Source organism: Xyrauchen texanus, chromosome 31 (assembly GCF_025860055.1).
Source record: "Xyrauchen texanus isolate HMW12.3.18 chromosome 31, RBS_HiC_50CHRs, whole genome shotgun sequence".
Taxonomy (NCBI): Eukaryota; Metazoa; Chordata; class Actinopteri; order Cypriniformes; family Catostomidae; genus Xyrauchen; species Xyrauchen texanus.
The window spans coordinates 10,119,675-10,132,929 of NC_068306.1; the positions used below are offsets into that span (position 1 = coordinate 10,119,675).

At 36.4% G+C, this 13,255-nt stretch overlaps 1 protein-coding gene and 1 pseudogene across 1 annotated transcript in view; one reads left to right on the top strand and one right to left on the bottom strand.

The window, feature by feature from the left end:
* LOC127624804 (calpastatin-like) overlaps positions 1–13,255 on the bottom strand; it is a 711,053-nt gene that overhangs the window by 482,778 nt on the left and 215,020 nt on the right. The window lies entirely within an intron of this gene.
* On the top strand, positions 1,407–7,875 carry LOC127624815 (AT-rich interactive domain-containing protein 5A-like; annotated as a pseudogene).

Here is a 13,255-nt window from a genome sequence, read left to right on the forward strand (position 1 = left end):
AGAGACGCACTAGCGACTGACGCTAGGGGCTGTAGTCTTTAGCCTCCTTGTTAGCGCGGCTGCCTCTCATGCCGGAGACGCCAGTTCAAATCCCGTTCGGAGCAGGGTCAAGCAGGACTGGATATAGTGGTACTGTGACACGGGAGGGAGTGTGGTTTAGGGGGGTGAATATAACGGGAGCCAGCTGGTATGTGAGAGCTGTGCTGTATTTGTAAGCCTCACTCCCCTGGCATCAAGAGACGCACTAGCGACTGACGCTAGGGGCTGTAGCCTTAGAATCTGTAAACTGGATCACGCAACCTTAAAGCCCAGGGCCACCCCGGGCAGTCAAGAGGCCCCTGGTAGTCAAGGGCCCCTGGGCACTGGCCCCATTGGCCCGGTCGGTAATCCATCCCTGCATACAGTATATGTGCTAGTTGATACATTATCAACTAACATGAACTAACAATGAATGAACAATTATATTTTTATATACCATCAACTAAAATTTATAAATACTGTAAAAATATATTGTTCATTGTTAGTTCATGGTCCCTAATGCAATTACTAATGTTTACAAATGTAACCTTATTATAAATTGCTACCGAAACAATTATGGTTTCCCACCCTGAAATAAAAAATGACTAAAGACTAGACTAAATATTAATTGAAGATCTAATGGGGACTTTTGCTGAAGTCACCAGCTTCTCACATTTAATTTCTTCTGAGAAAAATTCTCAAGTAATCTTGTATGCATCTCCTCTAGAGCTCTGTGCTCAGATTTGCCAAGATACTAAAGTCTGCAGTCAGATATTTCAATAATAAATATTTATAAATTCTTGATCAAATTCTTCCCAAACCAAATGATCTATGCAATCTATATCAATCAACAATGGGCTCTTTTGTCTATATGTATTCCTTTCTATGAATAAGACACATGAGACAAAGTTGATTCTTAAATGAGCTGAGAACCCTTCAAAGTCACATGAGCTCTGAAAGAACAACTTCTAAGCAGATGTGTAAAGCTCACAATGAATGCCAATATAAAGTTTTTCAAAAGGTAGATTAATTTGTCTATATGAGTCTAACAAAGAATCAGTGTTCATTTTATTCATATAAAACAGCACATTTATGTGAAATGCAACGTCTTTTAAAACTTGCATTATGTCAGGGTGGGTAAATAATTTAATGTGATATTCATGTAGCAATATTGCAAACAAAGCCATTTTTAAAAAATGTATGAAATCTATTCTTGGAAGGTATCAACCGTAATGACTAAATCTAAACACAGTAATCTTACAGTAATTATCAGTGATATTTATACTGAAAGGTTTTGCTCCAGTCTTCAGAACAGGAAGAACCAGTCCAACTTAAATTTCAAGCAGGAAGGCGGTTAAATAGACATCTCAGAGCTTGGAGGCCATGATTTCATTCAGGTGTGCTGAATCGGTGTGAAGGCATCACAAGGTGCTTGTGGCGATTGTGACTGTCGATTTAGTGGTGACCAATAGTGTCAAATCGATCTGGTTAACTTTGCTAAGGGCCAATATTTCCTTTGGATAACATTAATCACCATCTCGGAACTGTCCAGTTACGCTCCATCCCTCTGTCATAAACATCAAGAGCCACAGGTAAGGATAAGTGGATGATGCTTATTATGGGTATTTGGTTTGCATTTGTAAAACTTTTGTTTTTGGGTTGGGGTTAGAGGTATGGTTCTCTCGGAACCCCAAAGATGTTGTGAAGAGTAAACAGCTGTCTAAATGTTGATTCATTATGAATATGCTGAAATAACATGCGCGCAGTGGGTGATTGCCAGCAGTGTTGGTTTAGCCGATTAGTCAATGAGATGACGTACAGTAATTGACTGAGTCAAGTAATTATTTTCACACCTTATAGCTAATGCTGGACAATTGTGTCATTGGCGGTTGGTCTTAAATTAAATCTTTTGTTCATGTACATCACTTTCATGCACAAAGACGAGAGCTTACACATCACACTGGTTCAGTTAACACATCACATACAATTTCCATAAATCCCATAGATGGAGAGAACCGGTTTTGAGAATTCTTTTACCAAAAAGCAAGCAAGAATTAATTTTGCCAAATAGAAAGGGGCCTTTACTAGGGTGCTATTAATTGGCAATGCAAGTTCCAAATTCAAAATCCAATTTTTATGTTTGAGTCCTGCAGACTGTAATTCAAATGTCTTCATGCAAATCAAGAAATGAGGAAGAAAAATACATACATATTTTCATCAGTATATGCCAGAAAATGAGAAGAAAACATATTACAGATTAATGAATTTGCATATGTACAGCACTTTGGTATACACTAGTTGTTCTTAAATGTGCTATATAAATAAATTGACCTTGACTTTGAATCAAAGGAGGAGGAAATATGAGAACAGGTGTCTTAAGGCCAACTAACAATGGCAATAAGAGGTATAATATTGCTGTCAAGCTGCCTTTTCTAGTAGCGCATGGATAAGCATGGTTTCATATGCATCAGTTTACAGATAAGTTGAGTTTCATTATTTCTATCCATGATTCAAATATATGATTCATTGAGTGCTTGGCGTCATTGGTTTGTGTAACTGTATGTTCCTGATTTATCATGATTAAGATATTTATCGGGCCACTTCAGATGGGCATGCAATTCTTATGATGGTGGAATGTTTGATGCAATGTTAAAATGAGAACATTATATATTGTCTAGTCCACAAACACCAAAAACTGATAAATCAGGTCCCTATTTTGAGTCTTCGGAAATCAATCTGACTTGGTCCAAAAACGTATATTTCTGGTCGAGCTCCATATTATTGTTTTTTTTTTTTTCCTGATTCTACTACTTTTATATTCAGTGCAAATTCAGAGCAATCATAGTATACAATTATCAGTATATGCACTCCTTGAGAATAAAGTTTTGCAGAAAACTCTTTAAGGATGTCAGAACATAATGGACAAAGTTAATATAGTAAAAATGTGATACAAAGCATATTCTCTAAATCAGTGTTGTTTATAATTACATTCATCCTTCACATTCTAGTCAATCGGTTTCAGATCATCTCAAACATCTTACCCATTGCATACAGTCTAGTTTAGTTCACTATACTAGGCGGCTGTGGCTCAGTTGGTAGAGTGAGTCGGCCACTAATCACAGGGTTGGTGGTTTGATTCCCGGCCCACATGGCTCCACATGCCGAAGTGTCCTTGGGCAAGACACTGAACCCCAAGTTGCTCCCAATGGCAGGCTAGCACCTTGCATGGAAGCTCTGCCACATTGGTGTGTGAATGTGTGTGTGAATGAGTCACAGTGTTAAGCACTTTGAATACTGTTAAGGTTAAAAAAGGTGCTATATAAATGCAGACCATTTACTTGGCTGAAGATAAAGTTGTTTGTTTTCTTTCGCATCATGTACTCTCTGAGTAGTATGTAAAATTAATTAGAACAATGAGGAAATTAATCAGGATTATATCAACTGTTTAATGTAGACAAGATAAGATAGAATCAACAGGTCAATTAAAATTTTGAAATTTGGAGACAAAAAAAAGTATTAAATGAAATGTGATTTGAAATATAACATTTCTGTTGTCTCTGTCTTAAAAATGGACAAATGGTATGTAAACACTTTCAGTCAAAAGTTTGGCACACGTTTGGTCTTAAGACTTGTGCTTAAATGCTTGTATATAGTTTAGTTGACAAACAGAAGTTGTGCATACAATTAACACAAATTAATTGAGAAATATTCAGTGTGCAGAGCTGTAAGCTAGGCAAAGGGTGACCATTTTAAAGAAGCTAAGATCGTTTTAATAATAATTAAAAAGTTTGGCCACTATATAATCCCCAAACTTCTAGTTGTGCAATTTCATTGCTTTCTTGACTTTACTGTTTCCTAAATTGTGCAGAATGAGTAAAGAACGAGTGTGTCCGAATGGTTGACCTTCAGTTTATACACTATAACATTACTGTATATTACATCTGGATACAATTTTCCAGATTTGTTAAAATTGCACAGATACTTCCTTTGAAAGCAATTTCTGCCATTGACTGTGTCTGTACAATGTTTAATGAACAAAATATGAATATGCCTATAATGTATTTCCAGGCCAGAATAATGGCGCAGGACAGACCACAGGAGAGGCGCTCAGATCGGGGACAGATGTCAGAGGATACCTTCCTCAAAGATCTCTACCTCTTCATGAAACAGAGAGACACTCCCATTGAAAGAATACCTCATCTAGGCTTCAAACAGAGTGAGTGAGACAGAGCGGTTCAAATCATTTCTAAAAGAAACTCATTTCACAGTTTTAACCTATACTTTTATTTCCTTTTCAGTTGATTTGTTTCTGATGTACAAGACAGTTACAGACCTGGGAGGCTATCAACAGGTATAACGACATTCATATTGACAATCAAAATCATATTTCTATAAAGTGAGTGAAAAAATACCAGTGAATTAAAGGTGAAGTGCACAAGTTCTGCGCCTCTAGACACACCTAACGAAATTGTAAAAAGAGTAACAGGTTTTCCTGAACACTTTTACCCTCTAACATTAGTTGGAAAACAGTCACATTTCAAACATATTTTTGGTTCAGCCAATGTCGTGTTGCTCAACCAATAGTGCAATGTTGTGATAGCACCTCACAGACACAGGGATTACTCCAAGTACATGCTTATTGTCTCTGAATATTGAGCTGGGAAAGGAGAAAGCATCAACATTGTTGACCTTTACCTTTAAGAATTTAATTAAAGCAAAAATGCCATTATTAAGTGTCCTGTCCACAACTTCTTATATTTGTTGTTTTTGTTACAAAGAACTGATAGCATACTTTCATTGACATTGGGATTATAATTGCAACAGACTGTGAGCTTCATTTTGTCACTAAGTTAATAGTTAACTTTCTTGTTATTTCCAGGTTACTGTGCAGCAGTTGTGGAAAAAGGTTTACAGCATTCTTGGCGGAAATCCACGCAGCACCAGTGCAGCCACCTGTACTCGCAGACACTATGAAAAGTGAGTGAGTGTAAATTTAGCCTGAATGAGGAAAAAAAAACCTGAAATGTTTTCAATTGCTTGGGCACTGAAAACAATTGTCATCATTTACTCACCCTCATGTCAGGCCAAATATTTTTTGGTGTAACACAAAATGAGACATTTTTAAGGTTCATAGTGTCCATTGCTGGCAAGCTACAAAAAACAGGGGTGGCGGAGAGTGTGGAAATAATTTTCAGTTTCTGTATGAAATATTCCCTTTGAGATTAACTATTTGTGTTTAATCCTGATTAAAATACTGAAATTGTTTAAATGCATTTTACTCAGACTTTTATTTGTCCAATCAGGCTTCTTCTTCCTTATGAGTGTCACCAAACTGGATATGGGGATGATATTGTCTTCAGGGCCCCTCGAATACAAAAACGCTTCCACCCCACCAGTTACAATGATTTTGAGCATGAATACACCAGGAGTAACAAACGAGTGGATTTCTGTCACATCCCACCATTCCAGGTATGGGAACTTTATTAGCTTCAAAACAAAGTATATTTGAATCATTAACACTTTACAGTGAGGTTGTATTGTTAACACTATATAGATCAAGTTTTTCAAGAGGCACTTTGATATTGGCTTGACAAAGCCTTATCTGAAAGTTGCAAATAGTTTGATGGTTACACAGACATTACAGTAAGACAAATAGCCAGCTAGCTAGTTATTTAAAAAGACCATCAGATAGTCGGACTGATGGATGGACGGATGGATGGATGTTTCATTGGTTGGTTAGTTGTTTGGATGGATGGATGGATGTTTCATTGGTTGGTTAGTTGTTTGGATGGATGGATGGATGGATGGATGGATGGATGGATGGATGGATGGATGGATGGATGGATGGATGTTTCATTGGTTGGTTAGTTGTTTGGATTGATGGACGTTTCATTGGTTGGTTAGTTGTTTGGATGGGTGGATGGATGGAGGGAGGGAGGGACAGAACAGACGGACAGATAAGATAGTCAGACAGACAGATGGATGATTTGGTAGGTTAGTTGACTTGGATGTATGGATGTTTCATTGGTTGGTTAGTTGTTTGGATGGGTGGATAATGATTTGGTAGGTTAGTTGAAAGACAGTAGGGACAGGACAGACAGACAGACAGACAGACAGATGGATAGATGGATAGATAAAATAGATAGAAAACCAAGTCTGAACTAACAGTGCCCAACAATGATCAATCATTTACAGCATTTATTAATCTTGGTTAAAGTTCATTGTTAGTTCACGTTAGTTCATAATGCATTTAATAATGTTAGGGTATACAACATTTATTGTTTAAAATTCACTAGTATATTTAGAAATTAACATCATCCAAGATTAACGCATGCTCTAAAATTATTGTTCATTGTTAGTTCATGTTAAACATTGCAGTTCATGTTAACGTATACAACCTTATTTTAAAGTGTTGCCTTTTCTTGTCACAAAAATTGAAACAATAAAAGTGGTTTAATTCCTGCAAACCCCATTCTTTCATGATAGTACTGAATTAATAAAATACTCCTGTCTTTTCTCTCAAGACTTCTCAAAAAATGTATACAGACCATCAGAAGTTTACCATGCCTTTGAACGTTACTCCATACTTCCCACACAACAGTACATCTCTACCCAATTACATCCCTATCCGTGAGTCCACTCTGCCCCACCTGGGCCTAAATACACAAAATCTTTCCCGATCACCAGCTTCGTATTTGGCTGCACCCACTGCACCAGATCAGAGCTACAAACAGCCACTTGACAGGCTACGTTTTCTGGCCAAAGAGTACAATCTATCAGCGGGTTGGGAGGAGCCTCTAAACCTCAGTCAGAAAGAAAACAAACTTGAGACCTTGCATGACACTCCATCATCTTTTGGTCCACCTTCTTCTAAAAAGCCCAAGTTCCTCAATAAAGCCTCTCCTCTTTACTCTCCAAGGGGTTTGACCACTGAAGAAGGGGCAGAAGAAGATGAAACAGTGGAAGGAACTTCCGAGAGAGAAAGTCAAGGCTCTGTCCAAGCAGGACCAAGCCCGGTATTATCTGATGTCATTGATCTTACTTGCTCTTCAAGTGTCAATCCAGTCCCACGCAGAGCAAGTCCTCCTTCGGTTAATCTCTTCAACCGTAGAGTGAACCACCCAGAAGCATTCGCTATGAAACAACCAGAGCGAGACCTACATCCAGACTGGCTGAAAAAGGAGCCTTTGAGTACACCCACACCTAACTTGGGGCTCTTAAACACAAGTAACTCCCTCAGACACCCAACCCTAGAACCAAATGGGAACATGGAGATTCAGATTTCTCTAAAGCTTCTACAAGAATTGATTAGGAGAGGACTTCTCTCCAGTCCAGCACTTATTGGACATGGGCCAGCATCTCAATTCTCAACAAAAACGGAAGCACCAAATGAGCCCAAGTACCAGTGAGATTCTCAGTGAGATCAAACTGAGAAACCTCAGAAAGTTCAATGAAGGGTGAGGAGCTGGCCAATTTTAGCCTGAAAAGTCATTTGAGGAAACTTTCTGATGCAAGCCAGCAAGATGGCGGTATGATCCTTTTGCAGCGATGGTCTCACAGAAGAAAAAAAGCCACAGAGCATGATCAGTTCTTTTCAGATGAACGGCCCTTTTAAGCCCTCCTTTGACAGGGATAGGACCCCAAAGCCCCATCACCTTAAACAAGCACAAGTTCCTATGATAAGCAACCAAGAAAGTTTGAGCCCTAGATCTCCCACTTACATTGAAGACGCTCCGCTCTTTGACTATGAAGAGAGCGGAGCCTTCCTCCTCTCCTTTGATACATGTGACAACCAATCATCTGAAACTACTTCTGACAAACCTTCCCTATAGACTGGAAAGAGGGTAGACATTTTAGGATTCTGTATATTTGTACATTACGAGACGTTCATTACATTCTTGCCCCTGCTCAATGTCTTAATCTTGCCAAATCAGCCTCTTTCTTTTTGTTGCACCACATTTTTGAAAAGTAAGCTTTTGTCATCAATTGTAGCATTAAAGCCAGACCGGTCTCATAGAATCACATTACTGTACCTACATTTTTGCTAAATTATTTTTACGCGAATCATTGTAGGCCTATATGTAACGCAGCAGTTTCATTAGAGGCGATGCAATAACAATGACTTTTATTCTCTTTCACTCAAATTTCAAGTAAAAGGCAGATTATCCGTTAATATACACTTACTTTTCGCCCTGTTCATCACACGATGCTATCTTTTGCATTTCTCTAAAAACTTGCAAGGTGACTCATTTCATCAATTGCATTACATGACCAGCTACACTTACAAGTTTAGATCCGAGTCCTGAAGAGTATGCAAGTCGACATGCGAGATGAAAGTGTCATAGAAGCACCACAACTGCTTCAGCAATTGTGCTTTTTATCTCACATTTACTTTTCATTACTCGATTAGTTTGACTTAGGTTTAAGGTTTAGGATAGGGAGGTCGGTTTTGTTGATTTACAACTCAAAGCATTTACCTTAAAAACCTCATCATCTGTCTTTTTCTTCATCTCATGTTTGCTTTTCATGACACTATTGGTTAGGTTTAGGTTTAAGGTTTAGGGTAGGGAGGTAGGTAGGTAGGTTTTGTTAACTCGCTTTTAGCACCACACTAGAAATTTCACCTCAGAACTGCCGTGATAAGTGTAAGGAACCACTTAATATAATTTAGCAAAAATGCTGCCACAGTCACGTGATTCTCCCAAGATCTGGCTAATTAAAGCACTGACCACTCGCAGTCAAGTCACAGAATTAGATGTGACAGACTGTTTTTCATCGATTTAACATTTTGTATAATATGTACTGTATATAAGCCTGATAAGGGTTGGATCAGGATATTTTTTTACTTCTCTGTCTTTCCATTTTCAAAATTGAAGTACCACTTAATAGTTCTTTGGGTGATTTTACATGTTGTTCATTGAATATTTACTGTACATTTACAATAATAAATGCCCAACCTTGATTATGTTTTAAACAGTGGTGAACACCTACCTCTGTGTTCTTAGGGGGCTCTTGCCCCTTCACAGGTGATGCCAAAATAGCTCATATTTGTGTGATTTTCCCAAATGTTACAGCTACTGACTTTTTGTTTTTATGTTTTTTGCAACTATGTTGGACTATGTAATTTATAACTATGTACATTCTTTAGCAAGACAGTTTATAGAAGTAATTGTATGAAGAAGCACTTATCCTTTGGCAGCAAAGCATGAACCTGTTGATACTGTGTTCTTTAAATATTTGAGTTTGTACACTGGTCTCACAATTATTTTAACCTTGCCTACAAACAATAAAGTTCAAATAAATGTTTTTGTTATAAGTTAAAATATTAATTAAATGTGTTTTTTTACAACCGCAATATAACACACAAAATGTACTCCAAAATAAATAAATAACAACAACCTGTGATAAAACAAAAGCAAAAAGGAAAATACATACAGTAATATATAAATGGACAAAATTACATCTGTGACATCCAATACATTTTACAGAGGCAAAACCACAATAATTTTGACTCATTAATATTTATGAGTTTTAACAGATCAGATGGAGACCAAACATTATTATATTTTGATAGATGTATATCGCTCCCATTTCATAAGAAATATATGATATAGCCTATATTATAATATATATTACGTTTCCTTTTAAATCTTTTGTACTGTAATCAGTTTGCAATCAGTGTGATTCTCGTAAGATATAGCTCCTTTAGTTTTATGGTGACATGTAAGGTGTCACGCACACAGGCTGTTTTACTGGTTGCACAGGAACTTAATGGAATATCTCAAAGATCTACATTCGCCAAATGCATAAATCTTCTACATACTACAAAAAACAACAACAAAAAAAAAAAAAAACAGCACATGCAAACACAAACACAAAATTAGCTTTTTCATTATGGTATGCGCAACGCATTTTTAGAAAACCAATACAGAAACATAGGCAAATGTGACACAAAGTACATAGTTACACAATGCTGTAAACACCTCCTGTGTAGGTAAACACCGGATACATTTACTGAAAGGAATGTTCCAGGTTCATTACAAGTTAAGCCCAATCGACAGTCTTTCTGGGAAAAATGTATTTCAACTTGTTCCTCCTTTTCTTTAAAAAAAACAATAAATAAACCAAAAATATGGGTGCCAGCAAAGCACAATGGAAGTCAATTTGGACAATCCGTAAACATTTAAATACTCACTGTTTTGAAAGTACAGCTACAAGACGTACACAATATGTGTGTTACTATTAAAATTATTTCAGTGTGTTAAAATCGCTTACAAACCATTTCTTTGTGAAGTTAAATCCAATTTTATAAGTTTGTTGCCATGACAACTCCGTAAACCAGGGGTGGAGAACGTCAGGCCTCAGGGCTGTATAAGGCCTGCAAGACAATTTTACCCATCCGAAGACATTTGAAAAATTATTTCAAAAGCAAAAAAATAGCCTTGATTCCTTAAACTGTAAAAAATATACAAATAATGATGAAACAAAATGTAACAGAATTTGTAAATTAATTTCAACCCATTATCTGATATTGCAATCAATTGTATGACCTGCGAATAATTTTGTAAATACTAGAATGGCCCTTAATAGGCAAAAGGCTCCCAACCCCTGCTGTAAACCCTTAAATTACCATTGAAACAACTTTACAGCTCAAAGAATACACAAGTTTTAACAGAAGAATTGTTAAAGTGCATTTATAAAATGAAAAGCTTCACATTCCTGTCTTTAAACCCATCAACATTTGGGCCCATTCACTTCCATTGTAAATGCCTCACTGTAATTTTAAAGTAGAACTTTTTTGTAGTAATCAACATTATGCCACAGATGCTGTAGATTGAGCTTACTTGAACCTGGAATATTTATTTTAAGATTAATATATTTATTTTAAATGCCCAATGCCAACAGTAAATTTCACTGGGGAAAAAAGGTTTTCAGGTTTATATTAAGAGTAAATATGTAATTAGACCAGGTTGCCTATTTACCCCATAATGAAAAGTTGTTGGTGAAATTAAAAATTTTACGAGTTGGCTCAATTTTATGGCATATACTTTCAAAGAGATATAAATCAACAAACAATAATATTAAAATGTTTCCTAAATTTAACCAACAACCCAAACCAATCTAGTTTAACCCTTTATCAAACCCTCAACCAAAGGAAAAATCACTGTTGTGTGCCACGGAAGAAAGAGGAAACATCTGGGTTTTAAAATGGCTTTCTTATATAACACTTCTCCATAAAGTGTTTTTTAAATTGTATAGGTAAACACAGTTTGTGTACCATAGAAGGCAGAAAACATGGAGGTTTAGAATGAGACAAGGTAAGCGTATTACAGCTTATTGAAATACATTCATTTGTATTACATTACTAAACATGTAACAACCAAATTTGTTCACAGACTTTTCCTTTCTTTTCGCTATCTTGTATAAGTTATGATTTGTACGAATTATGAGTTGTCATGAAATTACGTTCACCTGAAAATAGAAAAATTATATGCAAGACCTTTTACACAAATTAAGATTTTTAGAATATCTCAGAGTTCTTTTTCAGTTTTTTGCTTAATAACATTCATGTGCATATCGCCACCTACTGGCGAAGTATGCGAATTGCCAAAAACAGAGGAAGAACTGTCGAAAATATGCATAAAACGGCTTTTTATAAGTAGATTTATAATTTTAAAAAAGGATTTAAATATTGATCCGTTTCTCACACACACCTATCATATCCCTTCTGAACATATGGATTTTACCACTAAAGTTGGATGGATTACTTTTATGCAGCCTTTATGTGCTTTATGGATCTTCAAAGTTTTGAACACCATTCACATTGAATGGACAACAGAAAAAGTCAAACACATATGGGATGGCATGAGGACTAAATTATGAGAACATTTTTATTTTTGGGTGATCTATCCCAAATTTGTCCTTGTTAACCTTGTTAAAACTAGGAAGATATGGAACGTGTTGGCTTATACTAAAAGCACTACTTTTACACCCATTAAAACCAACACATCAACACATTTAAATCAATAAAATCAATCAATACAGGAATTAGCAACATTTCTATCAAATAATTTATTTTAAGAAAGGACCACTTAATGCATTCTAAATGTATATATGCAGTACAGATTACAGACATATGCCAATGTAATAGAAGGACCTACAATTCCAGCTCATCATTGATCTTGACGGATCCAAAATAAATGTTAGGATAGAATTAGAGGTTAAATGAATGCCTGGAATGTGAATAGGTGCCAGTTTGTATTGATTTAAAATTGTGTGGGTTTGTTGACTGATTTATGTTGCGTTTGTGAAACAGGGCTGCTAAATTTTTTATAATAAATTAATACTAGTTGCAAGAAGAAAAAAATTGTAATCTTTTAAACTCTTATCATGCAGGACATCTATAGCATGTAGCAAGTTTAAACGTTCCAGTTAATTTCACAGGGAGCGATTTCTAATTGAGCAATACATGTGATGGCAGCCCTGTTCTTGCACCAGACCTCTACTGTGGGTCAGACTGTGGTGGATGAAAAAAGAAAAATGAATGTGTATAACGTTCTCTCAGCAAACCACTGTAAACTTGGGGACATACATTTTGATATATGTTAATCAGTCCTTAAACTAGTGTTAAAAAAAAAAAAAATTTGGCTCTAAAGAATTTACAATAAAAAAATAAACAAAAGTAAAAAAGTGAGAAAACTAGCCACAGTCTCACGATACTTCTGGAAATGTCAAATTTCAAAGACACGTTTCAAGCAAACATATGCATGATGGGACGTTGAGACACAAGTGTAGACATGTAAAAACATCCACAAATCTGCACAGCCACATACACCTCCACACTGCATAAAGGAAGTTACAGAGAAGTAAGTGGTGACCAGAAAAATGTCACCCATCTGCACAGGCACATTACTACAACTGTACAACAACAGACTTATCACCTTTGGACACAAACACAACTTGATCAACCGAGTTCATCACAAATGCAACAGTCAGCATCACTCTTAACAGAGATCTCACATTTGCACAATCCTCAATTCCACCCCGTCTTCTTTGACCTCCCTTAAGCAAGAATCATTAGTATGGAAAGAGCAAATGGGCACACAGTCAGATCTGACTGTTGCATTTGTGATGGAACTCTGTTGATCACGTGGTGTTTGTGTCCAAAGGTGATAAGTGAATGAATACGTGCTCACCCAGGTGCACGAGAGAGAATACGTGGAATTTTATGCAAGGT